Here is a 13,640-nt window from a genome sequence, read left to right as displayed (position 1 = left end):
ATCACAGGAGCATTTGAAATCCTTATGTGCCGACTTGGTGCCCGTTGGAAATGCCACCACGTAATGAAAGTTGGAAAAATAAAATCTTGTCAGTAAGAACCTGTGATGTGAGCTGTGGAACCCAACCCATGTGATTCTGAAGTTCCTGATGGGTAAGGTAGGATAAGTATAGCGCAACTCTCCATGGAATCTTCATCCCAATTTTGGTAGCTTGCCCAAATATTTCCTTGGTCGTTTGCTTCAGAACATTTTTGGGAAACCTTACTATGTCCTCAGGGGTCTCCTACAAATGCATGTCATTGTCTCCAATGATTAGCAGGGACTTTTGGATCTCAGAGAGCAACATTATTATTATTATTTTTTTAACTTTATTTATGATTTTATCACATATTTAACCCCTTGTGTGCCATGCCCTTTCCCCGCCCTGTGCCGGGCGTTGCATTAGCGGGCGGGGTTCATGACGAGCTGGACTCGTCATGGGCACAGCGCAACCGCGGCCCATGACGAGTCCAGCTCGTCATGGGCACAGAAGGGGTTAACAACATGAGCAAGAGCGTTCACTGTCATCAGCATCATTGTGAAAAGAAGCAAAGACGGTAATATCGGTACATTACATGTATACAAATATCGGATTAACCCATCTTAGCTCCAAGGTTACAGCTTCCAGAGTTCAGCTCACACCTTCATGTAAGCTCATCGCCTCACACCTATATGGCGTTTATCTCACCTGAAAATTAAATATGCAAAAGCGGTAGCATTGCTAATGAATACGCACAATTAGAGCTGGCTACAGAACATTGCCGAAGTTAGAATGGGAAACAACAACCAAACTACCCAATCCCCGTGGGAACTATGCCTTGTTCCAGCTGTGACGCGGACGCTCACTGTCGGGATGCCATGTATGTTCTGAATGGACCCCAGATATCTCTGGGATGGGATGAGGAGGGTACTGTGGTGGAATATACCTCACTATTGGTGTTGCATGAAGCCAAGCTACCCATCCAGCTCTGTAATATGGGAACTGTCCAGTGGCCCCAGTGGATAGCCACCTCCTCTTGGCCAACAAGAAACTTAGAGCTACAAATTTCCGAATTTTTTGTGGAAAGTTTACCACATAGCCCAGCAGCGCAACTTCTGGTGTGGGAACAAGGGACAAATTGGTCCTTTCGCCCAGTGTCTTGTGTACAGTCTCCCAGTACGGTTGCAAGTGTGGACAGGTCTGTGCGAGGTGTGCAAAATCAGCTTGAGGGGCAGCACATCTGCGGCAGGATTGGGGTCCGGACTGATCAAGTCTGTGGACTCTGGCAGGTGTGATGTATATTCTGCGCAGGAATTTGAAGTGTAGTAGCTTGTGTCTGCTTTTTAGGGAGACTTCTTTCGTAACTGTGCAGCACTTAGCCCATTGGTCGTCCGTAATCGGGCGGCCCAGGGCCCCCTCCCAGTCCCTGCAGATTTTGTCATCGTTGACCGGGATGATCCCTGTGCATGCTTTGGGTAGTTTAGATATGAGGTGAACTCCCCTTTCGCTCTCAATGACCAGGGATAGAGGAGCAAACGAGTCGGGCTCAAGGGGGAAACCAGGCAACGTAGAGCAGACAGTTGAGTGAATCCGACCCAACACAAAGCTATCCATGAATGTGGCATTAGGGAAGCGGGTGTCGTCTCGCACCGAAAAGGCATGACCGACGGGATACAGGTCCCTCATTTTTGTGATATCGAATTTAGCCAAGGTGCGCTGTACTAGCCGTTCACCCGTAATGGGCAGCCAACGGGTGTTGGGGAGCGGTAGAGCGGTAGAGTACAGGGTGGTCGTGTTGGTAACTCGTCGAAGCTTCTCCCAGGCCCAGCTGGTTGTGGAGGCTGTCTGTATGTCATTTGGGTCTCTGGGTACGCCCTTGGGCAGAACCGTGGATAACCGCTCGGGAAGAACTAAGTCAGACTCTGGGCAAAGGAACGGGATCCTGGCATCCGGGTGATACCATGGATATGTATAGCTGCATTGAGCTACCAGATAATAAAAGTGTAGATCCGGCACCCCGTATCCTCCCCTATCGTAAGGCAAGTAAGCACCTGCCACCGAACCCGGGCCTGTTTGCCCCCCCATACTAATCTAATCAGATGCGATCTTAGTATTAAAAAAAACTGTTCGGAAGGGGTATAGGTATGTTGTTAAAAAGATATAAAAATTTGGGGAGGACAACCATCTTGATGATAGCCACCCTGCCAGTGATGGTTAGTGGTAACCTCAGCCATCTGTCAATTTGTTGTCTCGAAAGAGCGCTGATTGCTTGCCCATAATTGAGGTGAGCAATCTGAGTGGCGTCTAAGTGGATGTGAATGCCTAAATATTTAACTGAATCTGCGCACAATTCCAGGGAGAATTCACACTCCCAAGGAGTTGTGCTGGATGTCAAGGGAAAAATCAAGGACTCATGCCAGTTGATGCTGAGACCTGAATGTTGCCCAAAGCAGAGTATCTCTCTTATGAGAGGTTCTAAATTGACCTGTGGCTCCCTAACGTAGAGAATAGTGTTGTCAGCATAAAGCGAGACAAGGAGGGGGCCCATGTTAAATTGTAGGACTCTCTGTAAATGTTTTTCTTGCAAATGTCTAATTAAGGGGTCCATAGCGAGGATAAACAACAGGGGCGACAACGGGCAGCCCTGTTGTGTACCGTGAGATAATGAGAAGGGACGGGAGAGCGTGCCATTTAACTGGAGCTGCGCTGTTGGGTGACAATAGAGTAGTGCAGTAGTGGCTTTGAAACCCATAGGCATTCCCATGCAGCGCATAACTGACAAGAAAAAGGGCCAGTCTAAGGAGTCGAATGCCTTCTCCGTGTCGAGCAGGATAGCGGCCGCTGGTACCTCCGTATTTATTCTGTAGAGAGCGGAAAAAAGAGTTCTAAGATTTAGCGATGTGGAACGATGGGGAACAAAGCCCGATTGAGCTGGCAAGATAATGAATTCCATCAATTGAGACAGACGCCCGCAATAACTTTGGCCAGGATTTTGTAATCCAGATTTAATAGAGATAGAGGCTTGTACGATCTACATAACTGCAGGTCTTTGCCCGGTTTGGGGAGAAGAATAATGACAGCCTTGCGAAGGATAGGAGGTAGAATTTGTTTCTCACAGGGCCTCCCCGTAAACCTCAATGAGTTACGGTGCCAAGAGATCTTTGTATGCCTTGTAGAAGTCTCCTGTAAACCCATCCAACCCAGGGGCAGAGGAGGACGAAAGGGTGTCAACGGCCCCAAGGACATCATTTTCGGAGATAGGTTCCGCTAAGAAATCTTGCATGTTCTTCTCAAGATACACTAACGCAATTTCAGACAGATAGGATTCCTGGGAGGTGGGACCTCGCCCTATTTTGGAAGTGTATAGGAAGGCTTTAAAGTACGCCAGGAATTCATCACAAATTTCCGAGGTGTTAGAAAGCATCTGGTTTGTGGAAGAACGTAATTCGCCATCCCCGTACTGCCTAGCAGTGTGGTATTTGCCCATAAAGAGTATCTCACGATCTGCAGTGTCCCGATATTCCGTGAGAAGGGCCAAGCGTCGCCCCTCTATCTCTGGATCGCGAGCGCGTATCGTGGCACTGTCTAGGTCTGCCAGGTCACGTTCTAGGCGAGACAGTGTGTTGCGCAGGTCCCTGAGTACTCCGGCGTGTTTAGCAATACAAACACCCCTGATGTATGTCTTTAACCCTTCCCACAGTACCGCCCAAGTGTCTGCTGAGCCAGTATTGATGGTAAAGTAGTCTTCAATAGCCTCGCGCACTTCATTGTGAAACAGGTCATCATTAAGGGCGCTCTAGGGAAGCGCCGTTGTCGCTCAAACCCTTTTGGGCGGGGGACCCTGAGAAGAAGCAAAACAGGGTCCGAATATGTTCGCAAGAGTGTCGTGATTGAGTGATACCAACTGGAGATGCCCGGGGAGATCAGCCAATAATCAATCCTAGTCCAGGTGTTGTGTTGGCCTGCATAATGGGTGTATTCAGTGTGGGAGGGGTTGCGTGTATGCCAGATGTCTAGCAATGAGAGCTGCTCGCATAAGGCAAAGAGAGCATGGCGTGTGCGTGGTTTTGAATCCGAGGAGGTAGAGGTGCTATCTAGGGTCAGATCAGGGAGTAAATTGAAGTCACCCCAACTAGGTAAAATAAGGGACCCAATTTTGTGAGCTGAGTGAGGTAATGAATGAAAGAATTCCGTAGAGTCGGTGTTTGGGCTGTATACGCACACCAGTGCCACTTTGTGTCCAATTGATGTCCCAACAACTATGGTATATCTGCCCTCGCTGTCATTTACAACAATGCGGAGGCTGAAGGGAACCCGTTTGTGTATGAGAATTGCTGTGCCCCTCGCGTAATTGCTAAAATTGGCAAAATATCTATGCGCACCCCAGCTTGAGGCAAAGCGGGCAGAGTCAGATATAGGTAAGTGTGTCTCTTGTAGAAAGGCAATGTCAACGTTATGTCGTAGCAGATAGTGTATAACATGCCTTTTCTTACGGTTGTTATTAAGGCCCGTAACGTTCCATGAAATCAGGGACAGGCCAGAGGGACCTTCAACACCTAGCTGGGCCATCTGGTGGTCTTGGCATGCATGACATATGCAATTCACAGCGATTCAATGTATACTGTGACAGTAAACAAACATATGAACAACCAAACATGTCTATGCAATAGCAATTGTACCCCCCCACCCAACCTCACTACCAAACAAGCAAGGCATATCCAAAATTGACAAAGATACCAATAGTACCAATCGACATAACAGAGAAGTGAAAAAAAAAAAAAACAGGAAGGTGCATCCGCTTAGCAAAAAACAAAACCACGGTGTACACCAAGGGAGGGTGGCAACACCACGCCAGTCAACCAGCTACATGAAGCATTTAATGATTAGGAGTATTATCCCCAAATTCTCATGAGCCAATGGAAAAGGAACTACATGGATGGATCAGCCAGAGCTGGCCCCTGAGAAAAGCTCCATGCTAGCATCGGAGCCGCTGTGTGGCAGGGAGGGTCTAATGCTGTCCGCAACCGCCTGATTATTTTGCTTGTACGTGCGGCAGAATTCCTGAACCTCTGTGGGGCTGTCAAAGATGTGAACCCTGTCGTTGACTTCCACTCGCAATCGGGAGGGGTACAACATGCCGTATTTTAAGCCGAGGTTCCTGAGGGTGGCTTTAACTCCATTGTACTTGCGGTGGGCCTCCTGCACCATGATGGTAAAATCCGGGTAGAGCGATAGCTTAAAGCCCTGCCATGTAGCGTCACCTCGTTCTCTGGCGAGGCGCAGTGCAGTGTCCCGATCCCTAAAGTTCATAACACGTGCAATGATGGGCCTTGGAGGGCATCCCGGATTGGATTGGGTCAGGGGCCCAGCGTGTGGTGCGTCCTTTCTACCACGAATCCAGGAGTGAAGGAGTCTCTCCCGAACATGTCAGCCAACAGTGTCTCTACAAAGACGTCCAGGCGGTCGGTGGCTGTGGATTCCGGCACGCCCAGAATGCAAATGTTGTTTCATTGACTACGCGCTTCTAGGTCTTCATTTTTAATTGCCACGTCTTTGAGGATGCGTTCCACGCACTAAAGCCGTTTGAGGGCCTGCGCATTACCATCTTCGATGTCGGATATTCGGGCTTCTGCTACATCCAAGCGCCTGTCATGTATCTGGATTTTAGCTCCCACATCTGCAACGCTCTTGTCGAGGGCGTCAAATCTACTCTACCGTCAAGGGCTCTGAATCCCGCTCTCATCTCCTGCAGCAGTGAGTTAGCTTGGGCCGAGAAGTCGTCGGGCCGCTCCGCCTCTTGTCTTTCCTCCATCATGACTGATCCGCCCTCTGGGACTGTCTCCACAAGTTTCTCAAAGGGAAGGGTCTTCTGTTTAGGGTCTTTGAGACCCATGCCGCACTCCAATGCAGTAGATTGAGTGGCAATGGGACGGCCCTAGATTATGCTACACTCTGCAGACAGGGCCCGGTGTGCAGCAATGGCAGATACAGCCTCTGTGATGGTCCTGCAGGAGTGAGCAGCGTGGCAGCAGGTAGTGAGTATTGGGCGCTTGTGGCGTGATGAGGCCCCCCGTTTTAGGCATGTTGTGTGCTCCGTCTGCGGGGAGAATGTGCAGTGGCCGAAGCAGAACCGAGTCCAGCTGTACGGTTTGTGGCCAATCTGGAGGCCTGGTGGCAGCGCCCGCACGCCGGACTAAAAGCACGGCAGCATCTGTGCGCGGGCTGGCAACAGGGCGCAGAAGCCACAAGTTGCCCAAAGACAATCATCCGCCCTGACCCCGCGGGGCCAAAGGGAAGATGAAAGGCCTCACTACGTGACCAGCGGGAAGCCGAACGTGGCACCAGCTCAGTATAGGCAGAGTTCAGGCGCAGGAAGGACAGTGTGATTATAGGCCGGCGCCCAATGCACTCACCGCCGTCACGATCTCCCCATCTTGCCTGGTCGCAGTTGCTGGGCTCCCCGTCCTCCTATTCATGCAGGATGGTACAGGCCACGGCCGCCGCCATTACTCATTCCATTCTCTGCTCTGCCTCACGTCGAAGGGCTCCACCGCAACGGCATCATTTCACAAACGAGCAGGTTCTCCAGGCTCAGTTCACGCTCAGGGATCTAGCAGCGGCAGGCTCATGGCGACCATCTCCGAGTTCATGGGGGATATTAGCTGCGTAGCTGGAAAGGCTGGCGGAGCTTCAATACCGCGTGGCCATCTTGGTCCGCGGCTTGGCCACGCCCCCCCCAGAGCAACATTTTTCATCAAAAGTGCTTTAAATTATGCATTTGATATCATAGGGCCAAATTTAACTGTAGTAATTCAGTCTAGCAATGGGTTTGAAATCCTATTATAACCCTTTCCAACAACAATAGGTACATTAGGAATAATCATTATTTCTGAAGATAATGTTTCTCAAAAGTAGTATCATCCTAAACAGGAGCATAAAAATTAGCTCATTTGTCAATCTGAATTAGAACATATATCAAATAGCCCTCTAAGTCATTTTTTAAATTTACGGTCCTTATGAGTCATTTTTAAGATTTAAGATACTGAATTGTAATTTACAAGGAAGAAGTATAGTAACACCATTTTTTGTGTCCTTTTGCTGGTGAGGAAGCATAATTACCAACCCAACTTTATGCCATTTAATATATTATTATCTTTATGTGATTCTTGAATAAAACATATATCAACCTAACTTTTATTTAAATAATGTAATGTTTCCTGTATTTTAACCAGATAACAAGTGCCCTTAACATTCAGGATGCAATTATGATATACTTTTAGCCATTACAGTTTCTATATATAATAAGTGAAAAAGTGTAAAAATTAAAGAAACTATGTGAATAATAAACCAACAAACAAGTGGCCTACATAAACAGACAAACAGTAAAAACAAAATATTTAAGATCTCAAATGGGGAGCATATTAAGTGGAACTTTGGGACAACAGAGGTACAACCCAAGGAGCTATTACTGTGCCACAGCAACCTAGTAATAAAGAAAAGCCATTAGAATATATGCTGTGAAAAACATCATGCGTTACATGTGGATGCTTGAGAGTCCATGAAAACAGGACCATGGTGATCTAAGTCAGTGGCCAGTTCTATAGGTGAAGTGAATGATTTAGAGATGTCGTTCTACCAAGTTCTCTTAACAGATGGGTCAAAACCTCTTTATACCCAGCCTATCTACACCTAGGGTGCATGTCAAACAAATGTTTGCTTATATGGACACAGGGACATATTCACAAGCCCCTATCGCCACCACAACATCACTTTCAGTGACGTGGTGGCGATAGGGGCCTCGCCTTATTCACAAGGCAGCGTTAAGCCACTTAACGCTTTCTTGTGAAAAGGCCCCCTTTCACACTGTGTTTAGCGTGAAAGGGGTGTGCAGTGAGTGTTGTGGTGGGCATTCCACCGCAACACCCATTGATATTTACGCTGCCCCCTATTCACAAGGGCAGCATAAATAGGAGCTAACGCCAAACTTAAGACCAGGAAAACCCTGGTCTTAAGTTGGCGATATGAGGAGAAATGCTTTATTTCTCCTCGTATTTGCATTTTCCATGTGTGCTGCACAAAGCACACATGGAAATTGCCAAATGCCATGGTTTGTTTATGTACAGGAAGGTGTCCCTTCCTGTACATAAACAAACCTTTTTTAAAAATGCCAATTTGTAACTTACATGTGTGCTGCATGAAGCAGCACACATGTAAGTTACAAACTGGCATTTTAGTTCCGGTACATAAACAAACCTCCCTGCTTGCAGATACCCTTGCACTCTGGTGCAAGGGTGCCTGCGTTAGCGCTAAGTTGTGAGTGCCATCGCAGAGGGAAACGCAAGGCTGCACCATATCCTTGTGAATATGGTGCAGCCTTGCTTTTCCGAAGTGGCGGAGAGAGGCATTCAGCCAAGAAGGCTAACGCCTCTCTCCGCCACTTCCTTGTGAATATCCCCCACAGTTTCCTTTGTAAAGTCCTGATGAATAAATATTTTATTACCTTCTACCATTAAGGTTGGAATTTCTCTAACTGCTGTTCGAATAAGGCAATGGAGCAACAGTTTAAATATTACTTGCCTCGGCTTAGATTGATTAGTTTTACAATGCAAGGGCACGCAATGACCTTTATCAATTTCAAATTTTATGGCATGACACGGAGGCCAACATTATGCAAATTCTCCTTTATTGCCACAGCTCTGCAGTAACAAAGAATAGTACATAGAACTTGTGAACATTCTGAAAAACAGCATAAAGACTGTGAGCACACAGCCATCATCCTTCTTTGTTGCTGCTGCTCACAGAGATAAGTATCTCATTTCATTCGCTCTTACTTTTCATAAGTATTTATTTACTATTAGCGCTATGATTATTTGTTTATGACACTCTTTGTACATGACTGGGTCCTATTGACCCTATCATGCCTCTCTCCCTATTCTTCTGAACCTCCCTTATGGGCTCTTTGTCTCGATCTTTCTCCCTTGTCAATGTCGCTGTTTCAAGATTTTTTATAGTGTAATGTTATTATTATAATGCCGTTTTGCCGTAATGCCGTAATACCCTCTTGCTATTTTACTTTCTAGCGTTTTCTCTTGCTTCCCCTTGCGACTTTCAAATGTCAGCCCGAGCGCGCGCCCCTCCCTAGCAACGCTTTGATCAAAGCATTCGTCTCGCTTACTCCCTACCTCGTAGCACGATGTAACACGAAAACCGCTCCGGTCTTCCCTTCCCATTCCGGTGCATTTGTACTACCTCTCCCGTCTCGCTTGAACCGCCATTTGCGCATTCCCCTCTGCCTCGCCGGAATTGTTTTTCTCAAGGCAACGCGAGCACGAATATATTAGAGGAATGACCCTTAGGAACGATCACGCACGTAAAAACCGTGCGTGGTCGTCATGGTTATTTTAACAACTTCTGTCAGTTGCTGCCTCGCATCACTTCGGTAGAGTGCAACTGACAAGACGTTTTTTTCACATATCCTCAGATCGAGTATCTTATGATCTTCACTTCAAGAATTCTAAAGGCGAATCCTTATAGTTTTTTACAAGTGTCTTTCTCACACAGATAAAAAAAAAAAAAAAAAGGGGGGGAAAAGAGGAGAATTACGGTAGGAAGACTTATCTAACAATCTTCTAGCCCTTATTACTACAATGTCTTCCTCTGACGCATCGCTGGAAACCAAACTTGACCTAATGGTTTCTAAGGCCATGGATAGGGCCATGGACTCATTCAGCGAAAGTATAAATAAAAGATTTAATGATGCTATAAATAAAAAATTTGACATTCTCACAAAGGCTTGGCCCTCTACTAGCGGAGCGCATAATCTCAACCCCAAAGAAGGGACAGTAAAGGTCCCAAAGAAAAGATCCTGGATACATCAAACAGAACAAAAATCTAAAAGAGTTAAAGTCACACTAAATATGGATCGATCTCGCTTTCAAGGCGGAGACCAGAATGATGCCCAGGGCATCCCAGATGGGCAAGAATCAGGCCTAAAATCACCTATTCAAGTTGACAGTGATGAGCAATACGAGGCGGAGATAGATCTCTCATGCTCCTCGTCTTTTGATTCGGACATTGAGGTCCAAGAAAAGAGTTCATCTGTCAACACAGAAGATGCAAACAAGGCCTCAGGATCAAAAATGGGTATCACTGACCCCTTTGGAGAATTCATGTTTGATCCATTACTAATTAAACATCCCTTATCCCCCGAATGGATACCGTCACAACACGTGGCAGACTACATTAGTTTTTGGCTAAGGAGAGAGATCCCGAAGGAAGTAAGGTCAAGACTAAGATCAGAATGCCCTCGACCGTCTCTCCCAGAAAAAATCGCCTTCACTCCTGAACTCGACCCTAAAGTCGTTGCATTCATAGCCAAAGGCGCAAAGGATCCAAGGAAAGGGATAGATAAAAGTCTTAGATCTTGCCAAGACCGCCTACTAGACCTAATCGGCCCTCTGACCAAAATATTTGATATGGCAGAAAACGCATATGTTGGTGGCATCCCTGTTGACGCGAAGGAACTTCGCGAATGGATACAAAGGTGCGTCTGTCTCCTAGGCAATGCAAACACCGCCATTTCTACAGAAAGAAGAAAAGGTATTCTTCTCAAAATAGACCCAAAACTTATTGAACTGGCCAACCAAGAGGCAGGGCCAAGCTCCCAAGGTCTCCTCTTTGGAGAGGACTTTATTCGTGATATGGCAAAGTACGTGGGAGCTTTTAGCTCAATCCAAAAATCTCAGCGAGAAATTAAAAAAGTTTTTCAAGATAAAATTTTTGGACGGGCCGGGAGAATGCGGGGTCGATTTCCCGGCCGTGGACAATCCATCTCAAGACCCTTTCTGGGACGAGGAAACAGGTTCCAGCAATCACATGTCTACGGAGGTCACTCATTCTATCCTCAAAGACAACGCTTCAGAACAAGGCCCTTTCGTGGCGAAAGGAGGAGCAGAACCTTCTCAGCAGGTAGGTCTATCGATAGACCCTTCAGATATCCCTGTAAAAGTGGGAGGGAGACTAGCCCTTTTCTCTGGCGATTGGACTCTAATAACACAAGACCCCTGGGTCCTACAAACAGTTCAGGGCTACAAAATAGACTTTATAGACTTTCCCTTCCAAACGAAAATTCCTCACGAAATAACCTTTTCAGAAGATCAGAAAAAATTAGTGTCACAAGAAGTCAAATATCTTATAAACAAAGGGGCTATAAGAGAGAGCTCAGAAATAGGTTTCATCAGCAATATCTTTCTGGTCGAAAAGAAAGACAAATCCCAGAGACCCGTAATAAATTTAAAAAATCTGAACAGTTGGGTTGCCTATCACCATTTCAAGATGGAGGGAATCCATCTTCTCAGAGATGTTTTGAGGAAAGGGGATTGGCTATCACGTCTAGATTTAAAGGACGCCTACCTCACAATTCCGATTTGGCCACCTCACATGAAGTTTCTTCAGTTCACATGGGAGAAAAAGCTGTGGGAATTCTCAAGTCTTCCTTTCGGCCTGTCATCAGCCCCTTGGTGCTTCACCAAGGTCTTACGTCCGGTAGTAGCCTGGCTAAGGGAAAGGGGTGTGAGACTGATAATTTACTTGGACGACATTCTTATTATGGCACAGTCCAAGGATCAAATCCATCAACATACGAACCTTACCATTCATCTTCTGGAGCATCTAGGCTTCATTATAAACACCAAAAAATCATGTACTACCCCCCTACAAGAAACCCAATTTTTGGGATTCATGGTAAACACAATTTCGGGGGAATTAAAGTTACCAAGGGAAAAACTAAAGAAACTCAAAAAAGAACTCAGAACGATCCTTGCCCTGGAATTCTTCCCTTTGAGACTTTTAGCGAGAATTCTGGGTCTCCTTTCCTCGACCATTCAGGCTATATTCCCGGGCCCTCTTCATTACAGAGCCCTACAGAGACTGAAGGCGAAAGCCTTGAAGTCGAGTCTTTCATATTCCCAGATGACTTACTTAGACGAAGAATCGAGGAAAGAACTTATTTGGTGGTTGAGGAATGAAGAAGCGTGGAATGGCAAAGCCATCTTCGGGGACATACCAGACCTGATTATAGAGTCGGATGCGAGTTTAGAGGGCTGGGGTGCAACTTGCGCCAACCTTCCCACAGGGGGGAGCTGGACTCTGAAGGGAAAGAAACTTCATATCAACTGCCTGGAACTTCTAGCCGGTTCCTTTGCGGTTCGGAGTTTTTCAAAAAATTCGATCAAGTGTTCCATAATGCTCAGCATGGACAATGTCTCTGCGGTAAGATATGTCAACAAGATGGGGGGACCTCCTTCGAAAGGTCTGAGCGAAATAGCGAAGGTTTTCTGGGACGATTGTCTGGAGAAAGGTCTGTCGGTCACGGCAGAACACATCCCAGGCTTGAACAACCATGTAGCAGATTGGTTCTCGAGAAACTTCAGGGACCCGAGCAATTGGAAGTTGGACAGGAGGATATTCCTTACCATCCAACAACAATGGGGCCCCTTTCAGGTGGACCTCTTCGCAGACAGACTGAATACTCAGATGACGAAATTTTTCAGCTGGAAGCCGGACCCTCTAAAATCAGGAGTGGATGCCTTCCTCCAGAACTGGCAGGGCTTAAAACCATTTGCCTTCCCGCCCTTTGTAATGCTCCCACGCCTTCTCTCACATGCTCGCAGATATCTTTAGAGCATGGTGGTAATAGCCCCCCTTTGGAGGTCGCAAGCATGGTTTCCGGTCATCTTGGAGATGGCCATAGACTTCCCAATCTTGATTCCATCTTTCAATCATCTCCTCCTAGGCCCACAGGGCGAAGTTCACCCTCTTCTAGAACAAGGAATCCTAGTCCTGACGGCATGGAAGATTTCAGGCGACAATGGGAGATCCCTGGCCTTTCGCTCAATGCTTTTAGACTCATATCTGAATCATGGGCACCTGGAACAAGGAAAGCATATCGATTGGCATGGTACAAATGGGTTCGCTGGTGTCTTCAACGACATTTCGATCCCGTTTCAGCTGATTTAGATCACGTTCTTAATTTCCTTTCGGAAAGATTTGCCTCCGGTCTTAGTTATAGAACCGTCAATGTTTATAGGTCAGCCATTGCGGCTGGCCACTCTCTAGTTGATGGTGTTTCTGTCGGCCAATCTCTTTTAACTAAGAAGATTATGAGAAGCATGCGGGTTCTCAATCCTCCAACTCCTAAATACTCAGCACTTTGGGACGTGAGATATATCTTACAGCTTATTTCCTCTTGGGGAGATAACTTTTCTCTTTCTCTCAAACTTATTTCCTACAAACTTACTGTCCTACTTTGTTTGGTCTCTTTTAGGAGAACATCCGATGTTAAAGCATTAGACATCTCCTGCAGATCTTATCAACCCAAGGGAGTTTGCTTCTATCTTAAAAAGAGGACTAAAACTATGTCTGCGTCCATTTTCTATCCTTTCTTTCCTGAGAATGATTGTCTATGTGTTGTCAAATGTCTTAAAGAATATGAGAAAATAACTTTTGGTATAAGAGGTAATGAGACACAACTTCTGATCTCCTATAGACTTCCTCATAAACCAGTTTCTTCTCCTACCCTCGCGAGATGGGTGAAAGAGGTGATGCGTGAGTGTGGTTTCGA

The sequence above is a fragment of the Triturus cristatus genome, chromosome 2_2 (genome assembly GCF_964204655.1).
Source record: "Triturus cristatus chromosome 2_2, aTriCri1.1, whole genome shotgun sequence".
Classification (NCBI taxonomy): domain Eukaryota; kingdom Metazoa; phylum Chordata; class Amphibia; order Caudata; family Salamandridae; genus Triturus; species Triturus cristatus.
The sequence above is the reverse complement of the archived record's forward strand: the minus strand, read 5'-3'. Positions refer to the sequence as shown.